Genomic DNA, 17517 nt, shown 5'->3' with positions numbered 1-17517 from the left:
CAGTGTGTACACATCCCAGCCGTGTTTTCTCAGCAGCAAACATGACATGTACCACCCTGGTTTTATGATATCTCTGTCCTTCTTTCTATGGCATCCAGAAAGACCTTCTTGGCACATCTCCCTCTGTAGCCTGTGCTTATACAAGGTGTTCTAGCCACGGACTTTACTTGCTCTCAGGCTCTTCCAACAGTTATCCACTCTCATTGTAAGCAAAACCATGACTTAGTTTATCTCTTTAATTTGCTGCTTCTTGATGGATTCATTTCCAGATTGAGAATGTTTCTTTCTGGCTATTACATGTGCAGTACTGTGAGCATCGGTTTCAGTGTCTATCATTTGCTTCCCAATTTCCCTTTTCAGCAAAGGGTGTTTCAGCAAAGTTCTTGGCTTTGGCTAACACCTATGGCCATATGATCATGCCTACTTAATTGCTTCCCCTCTTTAAGACACCAGCTCGAATATCAACCCAAAGAGCCATATCTAGCCAGACATGTCTTCCCACATGAGTGTTTTCTCAATAATCCCCTGTGACAGCTACATATTTTACCCAATTTGGAAAATAGGTTTTTTCTACTAAATTGTGAACATTGTGAAGGTAGAACATTTATTTGTTTCGATTAAGAACTAGCTTAATCACCTTGCAGAGTGCTTGCTAATTTGTACTTGGTACTTCTCAGGAGCTCAAAAGTTAACTAATGTTGGATTTGTTGAATATTTTATTTAGTTATTTACCATTGAACAAAGTTCTGGCGTTAAACAATCTTAGAGGCAAGGCCGTGATCACTTTATTGGAGAACTAAAGTCGCATTGAGGAAAAATAAATGCACGTTTTCTTTTTCTAGAGTCTGTGGAAGGGATTTAGGAGGTGCTAGACTTAAAGGCAGTTTCTGACATATCAACTCTGTTCAGAACTTAACAATTCTATTTTTTTTCTTTATAAGGCCAAATCAGGAATCAAGCGTATGATGTATATATAGTCTTCACCCTTACCCTTAATAATATAGTCCTGAGAGACCAGGTTACTCAGTGACTGAGTACACCTTATAAGTGTGTTTACTGACGAAAGAAAAGCAAGTGGGTGTCATGAAAAACAGAAGATGGATGGGGGAGACAGGGATGAGGCGGAGATACTTGAGTTTTAGAATCTGGTTTGCTTACATGTCTCTATTCTATTCAAATATGGAAGGGCAGCATAAGAATGTCAATTGCCTGATATTCCTCAACACTCTTACTGTGTGGGAAACATCCCTGTTCACATTGCTGAGTTCTCACATTTTCCCCAAATCTTTTGAGTATAGAATTGGCTTTGTTTCAAACCCACCCTGGTGTTTTGGAAATGATTAGAATTTTAAAAATTGTACTAATCAAAGAAGTACAAATAACTCATAGTTGATGGTTAGAAATAGTGCCTTTTCTTATAATAATAATGTGCTGTATTATTGATTCAACTTTAATTTCCAAGGTCGTATTTTCCCATAGACACTTTTGAATGCCTCAGTTAAGTGTGATACACACATTAAAAAAAGACAAGTGGCTAAATTCTAGATCACTTGCCAGTAGTGTGGAAGACTGCTACTTGAAGACGAAGCTTGTTGACAAACCCAGTGCTGTACTTGAAAAGGCACTTACTACTTGCCTAATTATTACTTTTGTTTTTGTACTTACTTTATTCATGACACGGTATCAACTATACAAAATGATTTTTTTTAACTAACCGGATACAGCCATCTAGATTATATCAGTGGGGTGATCTGATGGACATAGGCACAGACAGATAAAAGCCATATGGAGAAGTGTAAGCAGAGCCTTAGGAAAACAGCAGGTCCCCTGACAGTTTAAAAGAACAAACCACAAGATGAATTTCTTTAATGGAAAACAGAAGTGAATCACAACCACATGCTTTACATGAAGAAGATAAATAATGACATCAGAGTTCATTTTAAAAGTCAACGTCTCCCACTTTAGAGAACAGTTGCCCATGAGCTGCTATGAAAGACTCCTGGACACACGGACTCATTAAAACTTCCCCATCACTCATTTACTGTTGAACTTTGGAGTTTGGCAGTAACATTTACATTCTATTGTGTCATCATCATTTTTGTAAGTCTCCTGGTCCTCCCAATTCAGCATCTCAAATGCTGGGATTACATCATGTACTACCGTGCATGCCTGCCTAGATAAGAGGTTCATTTTTGTTGTCCGTTGATTGTTTATATTGTTCTGGTGCCAAGGACCAAAACCAAGGCCTTGGGTACCATCAAACTTCATTGAGGCTCATTTACTTATTCTCAAGTTTATAGTATGATTGACCTGTATTTATATATAAGCACTCTTTATTTAAAAGACTACAGTTGCTTACTGCCCGAGTTTCTACACTCACAAGAATGCCTATTTCACACACATTCAATTGAAGTCTGTTAGAGAAACAGGGAATTACTGCAGGCACTTCAACAAGGAAGGAACGTGAGGAGCACCTAGGCACTTACCAAGCAGGTGAACTAGTTGAAGAGTTAAAATCATAGAAACCAACACTCAGGAAATAGGTAAGCCCAACCATCACCAATACCCCAGTGGCCTCAGATACCTTAAAGGACAAATTCCAGGAAGATGACTGAAGCACTTTTTGTTCATGCACTGCCAGCATCAAGCCCCAAGAGCTTCTACAGGTCTCCTGCATCCCAAGTCACAAGCAAGTTGCTCTCAATTTGCTGACCCAACCCGAGCTAGAAGAAAAATGGCCTTCCTACTCTTAAATACAGAGTGGAACATAAATGAGATAAAATAATCCATTTACCAACAGGCAGTCTGGACACGACTTGATTCTTTATAAAACCCTTGAGTCATGTCTCCTTTCCCATGGAAATGCTTCTCCTGACTACTGGCAGTAATTGCTGCAATGTAGCCTGATCAGTTTTTTCCCTGTCCCAGTCCGCTGATTCATTTAAAACCTACTGTAGTCCTCACTTTTCTTACTGCACCCGAAGGAAAGCAGAAAGAGTACAGACCATCAAGGCAGAGAAACACGAACACAGATGCTCCGCCCCGTTTCTTCTTTGTTCCTCTTTAATGCAGTCTAGGTCCTAGACTCTAGGACATCAGCCCACGGAATGGCACCACCCCTATTCTGAGTGGGTCTTCTCTTCTCACTTAAACCTCACACTTAAACACTCAGAGAGCTGTCTCTTTTAGGAGGTTTTAAATCCAATCAAATTTAAGGAAGATTAATTATCACGCCTCAGTATTAATGGCCATTTTTTTTCTCCTTCATTTTTGGAATGTGATGATGTCATTTAGGATGCTAGTATTTCTAGCGAATGGCGGTATACCTCCCTGCTACTGCTTTCCCGTGAGAGAAGACGCTTTCTCATTCCTTTTGTTTGGCTGTGTGACTTGTGGCTTTGGTACATGGAATGTAGCGGGGAGACCCGAACAGTTCCGTTCTCACCCGAAGTGTTTACTAACTGGCTTGTTCTTTCTCTTGTCGAAAAGAATTGCTTATCCTAGATCAGGCCTTTCAACCTGGATCCCAGAGCAGAAACAGAGGTGGAAAAGAGCCCAACTCAATCTTGAATTGTGTAGCACGGACTAGGGAAATAAACCTAGTGTTACCGAACACTAGGAAGCTGAAGCAGACGCCCGCGCAGCAGGATTGCAGTGGCTGATCCTCCTGTCTCAGTGTTCATACTGCGGTGCCCAGCTTTTGAATTCTACTCTCCACCGCCAATGCAACAGTCCTTATTTTTCTTTGAGACTGAACACACTGCACTGATGGGGGCTAGGGTGGCACAGAGGGTGGGCTTGTGCCCTGGAAATCTACTCTATCAACTTTCCCACTGGCTTCCCTTTTCTGTTATGGCTCAGGTTTTGTATGTTTGTTCCCTAGGCAGAGTGAATTGTGTTGTTGTACAGGGACTATCTGTCTTTAAATGGGGACACACATTGACTAGTAAAATAATATGTGCAGACAGACGGTTGTTTAGTGAGAGTTAGTAGACTCGTTTCTGAATCTGTTAAGAGTTTCTCAGATGCTGTGTGTTTCTCTTTGGCTATGTGTGTTTTCTTCTAGTTTCTGCCATGAGTTAGTCTTCTTTGGTTAGAAAACTTGTTAGTAGATGATAGCAGAAGACCAGAATCTCTGTGGGCTTTGGGGGCCCGCAACTGTGATTTATTCGGTCTGACAGTTATGAAACTGTACAATGTGTTTTCACTGTTAACACAATAATATCAATATCTAATTTATCTCCAAATTTTGAAGAATTGAAGGCGCGAGGTCTCCATTTATCCTTGATTCGAGAACAGGATTGGAACAGAATAACAGCAGTTTCCACTTCACAGAGAGGAAGTGGTTGGCAGTTGACCCCGGTTCCTACTTTGCTTTATTGTACCACTGAGCTAAACATAATGAGGTGACATCAGCCATGGCCTGTGCACGTGTCTCATAAGTGCAAGTAGCACCTGTGGCTTATTTCTAGAAGTAGGACATGATGCAGGCAATGGAGTATGTATCTCTACTCTTCAGTCACTTTACAGAAATCCCACCTTAGCAGACCTATGACAGAGGTCTCCTCATCCTGAAGAGGGAAGTTGGCGTCTTGTGAGAGGAGTGGTTTAAATGTTTGTGAGAGGGACACTGAGCACAGCTATGGCTGTTAAGAGAAATCCTCAGTTGATTGACAGTAACAAAGTGGGTTCTTAATACCACAGCTGTCAGAAACCGAACTGTACTAACCACTGTATGAATTCCTCAGTTGTATAAAAGAACATGACATGAAAAACACAGTGATCACAGCCTCCCTTGAACAGAGGACTCAGATAAGCCATGCTAAGCCTTCTGGCCCAGCAAAAGGACAAATGTGCATTGTTTTAACTCACTAACTCGGCGATCATTTTTATGTATCCAAAGAAAATATAAATTACCCACACTGAGGTCAAATGTCAGTCATCAGTTGTCATTGGACTTGGATTGGATTTTTGTTCAAACTGGACCAGTAAACTTAGATGGTTTATTTAAAAGGCTTATCTTCTTCTAGAGCAACTAGAAAGGAAAAATCTGATGAGTTTTGTAATGGCATTAAAAATAACTAGAGAGCAGGGGGCTGGAGAGATGGCTCAGCAGTTAAGACTGCTTTGGCTGTTTTTCTAGAGGACCTTGGTTCAGTCTCCCCATGGCAGCTCACAACTGTCTGTAACTCCAGTTCCAGGGGATCCAACACCCTCACACAGATGTACACACAGGCAAACACACCAACATACATGAGCACAAACAAAACCCCAAAGAATTAGAAAGCAGTAAAGTCAAAGGAAAGTGGCTACTATAAAACGCCAGGGAGAGGAGCTGTCCTCTCAGTTCATCTGTCTACTAGCGTGTAACAGCGTCTAACCTGAGCCACAAACAGAGGGTCTTCCCAGCTGGAGCAAAGTCTCTACTGGGAAAGGCCTAACGTTGAGAGGCTCTTACCAGTCATATGTACCGAACTCCAAAGCTAGAACCAGAACAGGACTTTAGGGCATAACGAGTTTCTTCAGGGACTAGTCATTGTACTCTGACTTTGTGTAAGGCGCATTGGCAATTGAGCACAAGTTTGAAGCACTTCATAGCTTTTGTCTTTTCAGCAAGCCCCTAGAATAATAACTATGAAGAAATCACAAATCCTGGGAATATAATGAGAACATTTCTAACTGCCAAAGGCAAAAAAATATAAAAGTAGCTAAAGAGTAAAAATGGCTACCACATTCAAAGCAATAGGTTCGAAGCTTGCAGCTGACTGCTTGACAGAACCGATACAAGTCCAGTAACAGTGGAATACACTTCTAAGCTCTGAGTGAGAAAAATCAATATATGGGATTGTTTACCCAGAGAAAACAACCTTCAAAAATATAGGTTTAAGAAAAGAAGTTACTTTCCAGGAAAATAGAAACAAAGAAAATGTAACACTATTGTGCCTGAATTAAAGAAAGAAAGAAAGAAAGAAAGAAAGAAAGAAAGAAAGAAAGAAAGAAAGAAAAAAGATGTTTACTTGAAAGTGGGGTCGGCCAGAACAGAGTCACTAGTGGGTGGTGAGGAGGGCAGGCTGCCTGGGTCGGGGGCCCTGCTAAATGATGGACCGCAAGCTGCGTGGGCAACAGGACCATAGCCATGGCATCAACTATTTCCCCTAGGTATAAGAATGACAGTTGTGGGGCCCTGTTGCCTGGGTGCAGAGCCTCCCGGGATAATTACTAGTCTGGTACCATGAGGCCTGGACAGACTGGTGCTGTGTAAGCCCTGGTGAGCAGACCATGCCCCAGATGGCCCCTGTCCCTGCCCAGGTGGGAAACTCCTGAGACCACTCCTGAGATGACTTCAGACACAAAGAGGCTCTGGACACCACTAAGAGGAGCAAGTAAGTGCTGGAGAAATAGGAAAGAAGCCGAAGGATGTGTGCACAAGGAAGAGAGGCAGCGCTGGTAGTGAGGAACAGCCAGATGTGAGTAGGCAATGATACCACCTTAGGCCATGGTGACATCCTGGACTGTGCTGCCACTGAGGGTCATGTCTGGGTCTATGGCCCTGTAGCAGCAGGGTTCTGATACCACCAAAGGCTAGGTGGATGTCCCTGGTCTGGGCTGCCACTTGGGGCCATGTTGATGTCTGAGGGCTGTGTAGAACTGGCGTCACCCCTCACCTGGGCATCATGGAAGAGCTGGTCCAGAAAGTGTGAGAGCAGGAGAGGTGACTCTGCCTTTAGCCAGCCGCAGTACTCTAAAGAGCAGTCTCAAAACATTGCCCAGGAAGCACTAGCCAATCCTGAGGCTGCGGGCCTGGGGGAGCTGGCCCTGCCCCCTGCGGCAAGCAGGAGACCTAGCCCTGGGGTCATGAGAACAGAAGCGTTGTCCCTTTCCCTTCTGACTGCAGCACTTGGGAGAGCAAGCTCTTCACCTTCACCTGGGCAGCACAGTACAGCTGAACCTGATGGAGCGGGAGGCATGAAGCAGTCTCTTGAAACCAGGAGAGCTGGCTGTGCTGATTGCTGCTTTGGATGAGCTAGCAGGGCGGGGCTGGGGAGCCCACCTCAGTGGGGTGGGGTGGGGTAGGGTGGGGTGAGCAGGCTGACCAGTGAGCAGGGAGATCCAGGGCTTTGAATTGGCCCACCCTAATGTCTACCCCGTGGATGAACTGCTGGAGAGCATGAAGGCGGCCAGTCCTACAGGTGCAAAAGTGCAGGATCTCCACGACACAAGGCCACAACAGGGTATCCAAGAGGAGTCCCAGTGAGGCTCCCATATTGCTAGTGTAGTACATGCCAGAGGCCTCAAACCAGACCAAAGACTCATTGCAACGAACATTTGCAAGCAAAGAAGAATGGATGGATGAAGGAATATACTCCAGGACACACCGTGACACACTACAACTTCCAAGGAAGATTTTCTTTTCTTTTGGGGGGTGGATTGCAAAGGTGCAGGTAGGGATATGAGGATGGGGAGATGAGAGGGATTGGGGTGGAAGATGGGAAATTCACAAAGACTCAATGAAAAGTTAAAAAAAAATAAGACTGGTAGAAAAATGGCAAGGCAGGAAGGAATGAAGAACACTGAATAGACGCATCCTGAAGGTAAAATGGGATGAGATGCGTACAGACTTTGTAAAAAATAACCACTGTAATGTTCTAAGGAATTTAAACATGCATACACTTAATATTAATGATAATACAGTTTACCTATTTACATAATTGTTATACTCTTACAAATAGAAAAATGAGATGAGCGTAAAAGGAGTTAAAATGTTCAGCTTTAACCAGAAGACCTGAATTGACTGTTATAATTATAATTTGTAAACAATTTGAGACATTACACTTTACTTTCATCTAGGAAATAAAGGAATTTAAACGAGTGACAGAGGCAGCTTTCGTTGTCAACTTGACACAAACCTTAGAGGCATCTGGGCAGAGGGCACCTCAGCTGAGGGTTGTCTCTATTGGACTGACCTATGGGAATGCCTAGGGTATTTTCTTCATTGTTAATTGAAGTAGGAGGGGCCAGCCTATTGTGGGCATTACTGCCCCAGGCAGGTGAATGTGGTTTGTACAATAAATCCAACGGAGAAAGCCAGAGAGCAGGTTTTCTTCACGGTCTTTACTGTAGCTTCAGCTCTAAGCTCCTTCCTTAAGTCTCAGCCTTAGCTTCCCTCAGTGAAAGACTGTTGCCTGTGAGCCAATTAAACCCTTTCCTCCCCAAATTGCTTTTAGCCATGGTTTTTAACCACAGAAATAGAAAGGAAACTAGGATAACGAGGAAAACTATTTTAGAAGGCAACATAATTTTAGTAGTACAAGAATATGGTAACTTTGCCTAAAGTGAAAGGACAGTCAAGAGCAAATTGAAGAGGGCTGTCAAGCAGTCACTAATGTGTGATGGCCACCCGTCCTGTCCTCCCTCCTTGCCACTCTCTAAAGTTCAGCTGTTCGCCATCAGCATCTGTTAGACGTTATAACGCAGTGATGACTATAATGTAGCTCCCTCTGCAAATACTTCATCTTCCGGGATGTGGTGATACATTTGTTTTTTCTTAAAAAAAAAAAAAAAAAAAAAAATATATATATATATATATATATATATATATATATATATATATATATATATATATCTTGTCTTCAAAGAGAAAGAACTTGTGCTTGACCTTGCAGCCAAATTAACAATATGCCTTGAGCTTATTTAAGATTGTGTAGCTAACCCTCTGTCTTACCGTGCAGTCGGCCTGCTTGAAGTTGATCTGCCTTTAAGAGAGCAACTTGCCCAACCTCACTGTGCTTTGGATTTCCCATGTAATCAGATTTTACAACCTAAGCTAAATGCATCAATTTAACCTTAAGTTATGTACTCTTCAGTACCCATGACTCAGAATAATATGTGTGTGTGTGTATGCTGTGGTAATCACTTGTTGAAAGCAAGCCACAGGTTGGAAACAACCTCAAACTAAACAAATATCACATAAATGTTATAAGCAACATGTGGCTATAGGATGACATCACTTGCTTGCAGTTTTGAGGGTTATTCTGGGTCAGTAAAGTAACTTCTTGCATTGTAAGACTCTGTAAAGATTTATGTAATGAATTCTTCATCCCTTTCCTGTATCGTGTTTTCTGTGCTAGTCAATAAATACAGAACAAAGCCTTTTTAGTTGAAGACAGTGACAGATGAAATGCAGGCATAGATTAGGCACGTCATGTAGGCAACAGGGACAGACAGACCATACAACAGATAGACCACAGGCAGGCCAATAACCACACAATTCAAACAAGTGGAAGATCGGGGAAGGAGCAGAGAGTCCAAATGAGGCTTTCTTGGTTAAACTAATCCAAGAGAAAGTCCATCTTTTCTTTTCTTAACGTGCTATCCACACAGTTTGGTGCCTTCTATGTGGTTACCTTTGATGCGTTAACTGATGTACTTACTGTTTTAGATGACTTACCCATGAGATCTAATAGTTTTGACAGGATGTAATATGTGTACCTTTCAAAAAGAAAGAGAGAACGAAAAGCCTTTGCCCTACAAACATAACTTTTCAATGCGTCTTCATTTTCTTCCCAGCTTCATCTCCCTCAGGCCGCTGAAGAACTGGTACAGGCAGAGGAGAGAGGCCTTAGGTTGGCTCAGCAGCTCATAACATTTCTTAGCTGCCAACGACTATTTAAAACTAAGCTGAAAATGTTCTTTTCTGGCATTCCTATTTTATTTATAGCTCACCAAGGATCATTTGGAGGCCTCAATAACAGCAGTTTTATCAATATTATGACATTACCCAAGACCCTTTTACTAAAAATCTCAATAATTTTATTGATTTTGTTATATGCTATTTGTTTATAGTTTTGAGATACTGGTATTTTCTGAAGAAGAGGAAGAGAAAGATTAAGAATATTATGGACTAGGTGTAAGAGCACAAACCTTTAATCTCATCCTTTGGGAGGCAGAAGCAAGTAGATCTCTGTGAGTTCAAGGCCAGCCTGGTCTACATAGTAAGTTCCTGGACAACCAGAGCTACATAGTGAGACTCTATCTTAAGAGAGAAGGGGGAGGGGAAGGGGAAAGGGAAGGAGAGAGAGAATATTATGGGCTATAATTTGAGTGCAAAGGCAGCAAAATACCATGTGTAACTTCTGATTCTTCAGACTAATGTTGTTTATAAATAATGGCTAAATTTGATGCTGAGTTCATAGTTATTTTATCAAAGCTTAACTTGGAATCCACATATAGTAATCAAATATAAGCATAATAATATAAGAGAATATATAATTTGCTATACATCATTAGATTGAAATGCAATAGTTTAATTGAGTCAGAGAGTTGACTGATAGTCTAAGTGAAATATTTCTCTAAGAGAACCAGTTCTGATGCAAATTTTAAAATAATTAATGTTTCTTTTTATTCGAATTAGTGACAAAATTAGATGAAATACTTTATCCTTGCTCCAATATTCTACAGTTTTATTTAACTCTAGTTTTCATATATTTACCATGATGTGAGTATGGTATTTAATCTCTGTTATCTAACTTTTATGTCCAAATTGTATTTTGTTTGCAGTCTCTATGCAAATGACGCATTCATTATAATATATGTGATTAAAAAGACACATATACCTCTTGAACTTCTTCATAAAACCAAGTTGGATATGATGACAACAATTCTATAAAGCATTAAAAAAGATTTAAAATTTTTGATAGAAGAGGAACTAAGAATGTCCCCAACATGATGTTGGTATAAATATGAGAAATGGCTTATTTGGAGGAAGTATCAAAACTTCACTTACTCTGTTAAAGGGCTACCTGAGTAAATGTAGAAATTTTACATTATTAAAAATTTTGATGTATAGTTTTGATCTCTTAGAGAGCTGAAGGAGCTATTTTCAGCTCCTTAACAATAGTAAAAAGTTTAAAGAATTATCTTTTAAAAATCCGTTCAACTCATTACTGAGCAAATTTAAAGACATACTAAAATAAGTTTCACTGAAAAATTCTACTTTGAAAGGAAAGGCTGATTGGAATAATTGACTGTAAGTGCTGTTTTGAGTAGCAAACCAGTGACTTATTAATTGACATTAAACAGGAAAAGTTTGTGAAATGATGTTAACATCTACATTAATTTATAAAGAATAGTTTGGAAGATGAGAAAGAACTTTCCCATTAGTGGGAAATTCCCACGAATAGAGTCGATATTAAATGAGCTCAATAATAGTTGATAAGAAGGAAAGGGTGTCTAGCTGCCTACAAGTGAGAATGAGAGACGGAGGGAGGGAGGGAGGGAAGGGGGACAAAAGGGGGAGGGAGGGAGGGAGAGAGAAATAGGGAGAGAGAGAGGGAGAGAGGGAGGGGGAAGGAGAGAGAGGGCGAGGAAGAGAGGGAAGGAGGTAGAGAGAAAGAAGGAGTGAGACAAACAGAAAGAAACACAGAGAGACAGAGAGGCAGAGACAGAGACAGAGACACAAGGAGAGAAACAGACAGAGAGAGCCTCAGCCAGCAGAGAACTGCTGAAGACAGTGGTAGCCCCAAGGAGACTACATTTGCTAGAGAGGTAGTTGCAGCCATTTGCACAAAATGTGAATGTAAAAATATAACCGACATCTATCTGTTTCAGAGACCGCAGAAGAGTCTTGATAAACTGCATCCTTTAACTTATGGTTGTTGTTGTGCTTTGAAAAGTGTGGATTTTGGGAATCGTTCAACAGGAACTAGAAATGGGTTAATACTTTCGACAGGTGTGGTGTAATGAAACTATTTGTAGATATGGTTTCAATAGAAGTTTCTCAGATTTCCTTACAGGAGTCTCTCATTAAAATATAAAGCCTCAATATTTATCAATCTATGTGTTTGATTATTAAGCCATCAGGTGGCTCTGAATGCGTTTCTAGAGTTACAGAAATGGGATTACCACCAGAAAGAGAGGAAAATAGAACTTAGTTTAAATCACTACCATTCGAGTGCCCGAGCGTGTTTGAGGAGGGCAAACCAGAATTCGCTTTGCAGACTCAATGAAATTAGGTTGAAATTGCTGTTTCCCCACTAGTATCATTAAGATGACATAAGTGATAGGAAGACTGATCATCCCAACGACTGATCATTTTGTCACACTGCCAGATCAAACGCAGGCTTTCATGTGCCAGATTCCAGTCTTGATAGACCAATCAGATCAACTCAAGCATGACTTTCTATCTAAATCCTGTGTCAGAAATAATTACATATGGAAGGACATGTTTTTGGGCTGTGGGGGCAAAGACGTCAGCACCCCTTACCTTAGACTGCAATGCTGCTCGCTTATGAGGGTGGCCTATGTTCTGGAAGAGGGCCTGCTTGGTGATGGTGGCCGCATCTTCAGTGCTCGTGGCCGTCACGTGACTGCCGCAGTACCAGCTGCGTGGATGGTTTCCTCCAATTCTTGGCCAGTTTGTCCAGCATTCTCAACAATTCTACAAATTAGAGTTGTGGCAAGTTCCTTCTATTTTTTTTTAAAAACAACTCTGAATCAGTGTTTGTTGGTCACACACATAAGAACCTTGACTGATTTAAGTCAACCTGGGCCAAATTGCTTTGTTTATGGTGCATGATGGACTCTCAATAAACATTTGCCAAATGAATTGGATACATGAATAAGCCTCTTGGTCCTCAGATTCTGCATCTTGACATTAGTGCCACCGTTAATAGGTGAAAAGTTTCAAAGACATTTACAAATTGCTTTTGAGATACTCCGACCTAAGTTGGTCAGCTTTGAGTGTGTATAATGCTAATGGCACAGAAAGCTACAGTGACACTTCTGTGGGAACAGTCACCTTGAAACTCTTACTATCTGTAACTCGCCTGGTAAGGGATGTGTGGGTAAAAGCAAATTTGGGAGGCAATAAAACGTGTCTCCTTTCATGGCACACCATCTCACTATGAAGGACTATGTTTTAAATGTGGCTTTAGTAACTTTGTTTTAGGAAAACGCCTTATCCACAGCTCTTAATTTTCACCTTGATTTGTTGCAGTTTTATTTATGTTGCCGTGGTAAATTATTCTGACAAAAAGCAGCTAATCAGGGAAAGGGTCTATCTTAGCTAGGTTCCAGCCCATGATGGTGGAAAAATCAAGATGACAGGAGCATAAAGCAGCTGGCCAGACACATCCACAGCCATGAAGGCAGCAGAGAATCAGCGCTTGCTACTTGCCCTGCCAGCTTGCTCTACTCTTACTTAGTCCACAGTTCTAAGACTGGGGTGGAGCCCGCTTTCAGGCTGGATCTTACCACATCAATTAACACAATCACTACCCCCCCCCCCCCACACACACACAGCTGTATCTGCAGGCCAACCCGATCTGGTAGTCTTTTATTGAGACTTCTGATTCTAGGATGCATCAAGTTGACATTGAAAACTAAGCCGGGCGTGGTGGCACACGCCTTTAATCCCAGCACTCGGGAGGCAGAGGCAGGCGGATCTCTGTGAGTTCGAGGCCAGCCTGGTCTACAAAGTGAGTCCAGCATGGCCAAGGCTACCCAGAGAAACTCTGTCTCAAAAAACCAAAAAAATAAAAATAAAAATAAAAAAAGAAAAGAAAAGAAAAAAGACATTGAAAACTAAGCATCATATTTATCAAAGACGCATGTCAGTACAAAGATGACTGCCTTTCTATTGGCAAAGAAATGATGTGATAGAGTTTGCAGTGCACGTGTCCCTTTTCTTTTAAGTTATCTTGTCACTGAAAACATATGAAGTCACTCCCTCATGTAGTAACTGTTAGAATTGTCCTAGCTTAGCACTGTATCCACCTCACCGACGTTTTATTATTTAAAGAACACCTACACTAATGAGCACAAGCCACTGTAGTTTTTACAACTGTTCCTTCTGTAATTTCTGCTGCTGTTACTGATGAGAAAGGACTTTGTCTCTGGAGCTTTTTGTCTCCTCAGAGGGTGAGCAATGGTTCTGTTAGAGATCTCAGAGCCTCCCTGAGAACGCGTTTGCTCGTTACTGACGACTCTCTTCCATTTTAGGAAATACTGTCACCAGGCAGTCAATCTGAAAACTGTGGAGTCAGACACTGCCCTGAAAGACTTAAATGTGGAAGCTGGGAAGGAACAGCACAGCAACCGGTTGTGCCGCAGTGCTGTTGTGAACTACAGCAATGGATGTGAGGAAGAAACCAAGGAGCATTAGAGCAACCAGAAGTCATCTCGACTGAGTGAGAACTGCACTACATGAACTCCTTTAGGGGAGACTCAGCAGTACAGGGGTGCCAGTGTGTGGGGTTATTAGGGAAGGGATGGTCAAAATAAAATTAGAACAAATATCACTGGAATTTCAAATTTCATTTGCCCCCAATTCATTTGCCATTCAGAAAGAAATTTTAGATAGTGGGCTAAAAAAAAAAAAACCCAACCAACCAACCAACCAAACAAAAAAACCTCACCTAATTCTACTAAGAATGCTTTTTTGTAATCCAGTTTTATAGATGAGGAAAAATGGATGTGAAAGAAAATATTTGGGATTCCAGGAAGCAACAGAGTCCCTAGGCGCCTTCGCGCAGAAGGTTCTCAAGGCAGTGTTGCTGAGATAAATGCCAGCAAGTATAGCTGCCGCTGTGAGTCGGTCTGAGGACCCCTGGGAATAGTGGTGGAGGTTGTTTTCAGCCCTTTCCTCTTGGAAAGGTCAACCAATCACAGTTGCTAGAGATTCTTCTGTGGAATCTTTGTTCTGCTTGAGGAGCCCCGGAAAAGGTGGTCCTCTCAAGCCGGGTGTGTTGAGTTAGGAAACAGTTTCAGGTTCGAATCTTACACATCACTTGCTCTCCTGAGATTGATTTTACCGTAATGCTTTTGACATCCATCGGTAACGAAAGGCAGACCAAACAATCGGCATTGGGTTAATCACGCTAAATACATGAACACTCAGAGACCGCAGCCCTCGTGCAAGACCCAGCTTCTCAAATGCTGTTTCGGAAAAACGTTCCGTGAATCTTACTTTCCAATCACCATCAGTCTAAACGATCGCTATTCTGTGCTAAAAAGCAATTTTCGGCTGAGTTTATATGGATATGCGTGTCTGTTTATCTAAAACATAAATTGCAAAGACTTAATTCTTTGCAGAAAAAAAAGAGAGAGATTCAGAGAGAGAGAATGCAGCTGGTGGGCAACTTGAGCACTTACTGAGAGACGGTAGAAACAGATTTCAGAAAATGATTCAAGAGGAAATGGAAGCTTGGAGACTTCCCACCAGCAATTTCGGGCCTCTACTTCTGTTTTCTCAGCAACACTCCCTGTGGCCCCTTCTCTTCTCTCTCGCTGGCCCCTGTTTAGATTGATGCCCCTTTCTGAGCCGCTTTCCAGAGCTCCTCTTTTCACACTGTAATCCTTTATCCCCAGGATATCCTCGCTCCCGCCTCTGACAACATTTCTCCAGAGAACTTAGCAGCGCCTGGCATGCTATCTGTTGTCGTTATTGTCATTCCCAAATGAAGGTGAGGAGTGCTTGGTTTGTTCTTGTTTTATCTTCACATCTTGAAAAGACCGAGTAAATACGTAGGAACACAAGCGCTGACTGAATGCGGAAGGAGAAAGAAGCGGGTTGAAGATTGCGGACTCCATAGCTCTTCTTGGCGTTAGAAGCGGACTGTGAACGTAAATGCGGGCGGAGTTGACGTAGCTATAACCGTGGTGTTGGTAGCCAGAGGGAAGCTGACGTCCTCCAAAGAAAACAATTGTACTGTATCCTGGGACAGCAGAAGGTGGTAGAATGACAAAGAAAAAGCAGCAATCACAGAATACATCCTCTATCCGAGGGCAAAATTCCCATCCTTGAAATTTCCTTTCTTCCGTCTGGCATTATTCCCATGCCTTTCCAAGCTCTAATACAGACAAGAGCTGAGGTTTCTGTCTCTCTCTTCAGGTCTGATTCTTCTGCATCTCCAGTTTATGTGGCAAGTAAAGGGTACTATCTTATGATTCCTCTATCTCAAAATCTAATTTTCAATTTTAAAAATCTTAATTTCAATATTCTAGAGAAGGGTTCTACTTGACTCAAAATGACTATCAGTGAAATGATGGGCTCTACCCAAGAAACCTAAATTAGGGAGATGAGAAAAGCCACTGCCCCAACTGCATCCTAGCATAATTTCAATTATTGAGCCTTTTGAAATACTGTTTATTGACCTATAAATTGGCCTCATTGTGAGGAAACCCATTTAAAAATAATCTTATTCAACACTATCCAAAGGAAAAAACTCAACTTTGCTTTTAAAAGAAAATATAACCTCCCCCAAAAGAGGAAAGAATGACCATCAGTTATTTAAACACTGAAACATACTCAATAAATACTTGTTGGATAACTTGAGAATCTGAATTTCTTTTCCTCTTAACTGATGTGGGACAAATTCATCAAAAGTTATCAGGACTTTTATTTTAACCAAGCTGGTGTGTTGGCCTCAAGAATTTGCTAACATTTCTCTTTTAAACAGTGTGATTGGGAAGCAAGGAAGGCCTTCTTGACACTAGAGTTTAATGTGTCTCTAATTCCTTCAGTGTTAGCTCCTAGGCATCCCATCTTGCAGACCACTGGAAAAACGACAGCTTTTTCTACCTAGATTTTTTTTCTCTCTGTCTAATGTGTGTCCCCATGAAAACTGGCTTTTTCTTTAGTAAAATCTCAATTTAAAAAATTTTAAATATGTCTCTTAGATGTTTTAGGCTTTTGTCAAGTTGCATTACTAAGCTCCCACAATACTCTGCACTTGGCAGCTATTTAATAAATAGACTTTGAAAATAGATTTTGAATCTCTTTCCCCCAAATGGCCACAATATTTACCATATTCACTCTGTGTGTGTGTGTGTGTGTGTGTGTGTGTGTGTGTGTGTGCGCGCACGCTCACACTTTAAAAATATCTTGAACTAATTTATTTCTAAAAGCAGGTAAGAACTTTTTTTTTTTTTACAGAAAACAGGAATTTGTTGCAGTCAACATTTATAATAATGTACACATCTCCTTTACAGGAAGGATCATATGGACAAGTTCACAGATTGTCAAAAGAAATCTACTGGTGAGGCCAGGTAGGGAGGGTGGATCCCATTATAAGCTATGTAGAACACCAACCATACGGCTAAAACCTGCATCATACAAGTTCAGTTCTAGAATTTCTTTGGACTGAAGTGACAAGTGATTTTTTTTTAAAGTTATATTTATCACTTGAGAATATATATGCAATGTATTTGAGAATATCCACTCCTTACTCCTCCTTGTGGTGGTTGAATTGAGAATGTTCCCCATAACCTCATATATTTGAATGTTTGGTCCTCATGTGGTAGAATTGTTTGGGAAGGATTAGGGGGTGTGGCCTTGTTGAAGGAAGTGTGTCATTGGGGGGTTGGCTTTGAGGTTTCAAAAGCCCATCCCAGGCCCAGTCTCTCTCTCTCTCTCTCTCTCTCTCTCTCTCTCTCTCTCTCTCTCTCTCTCTCTCTCTGTCTTCAACTTGCATCTGCTCCAGTGCCGTGCCATGCCTGCCTGCTGCCATGTTCCCTGCC

General features: G+C 41.4%; 1 long non-coding RNA gene across 1 annotated transcript in view; it reads left to right on the top strand.

Annotated features, from left to right (window-relative positions):
- The window catches only part of LOC311596942, a 55113-nt gene extending 38072 nt beyond the window's left edge, over positions 1–17041 (top strand). The window contains exons 3-5 of the long non-coding RNA XR_014779042.1: positions 13999–14186; positions 15367–15461; positions 16990–17041. This is a non-coding gene — a long non-coding RNA (uncharacterized lncRNA). The remainder of the gene's footprint in view (positions 1–13998; positions 14187–15366; positions 15462–16989) is intronic.
- Positions 17042–17517: the final 476 nt, after the last annotated feature.

The sequence above is a fragment of the Acomys minous genome (genome assembly GCF_964271855.1).
Source record: "Acomys minous genome assembly, chromosome: 4".
NCBI classification, from domain to species: Eukaryota; Metazoa; Chordata; class Mammalia; order Rodentia; family Muridae; genus Acomys; species Acomys minous.
The sequence above is the reverse complement of the archived record's forward strand: the minus strand, read 5'-3'. Positions and strand labels throughout refer to the sequence as shown.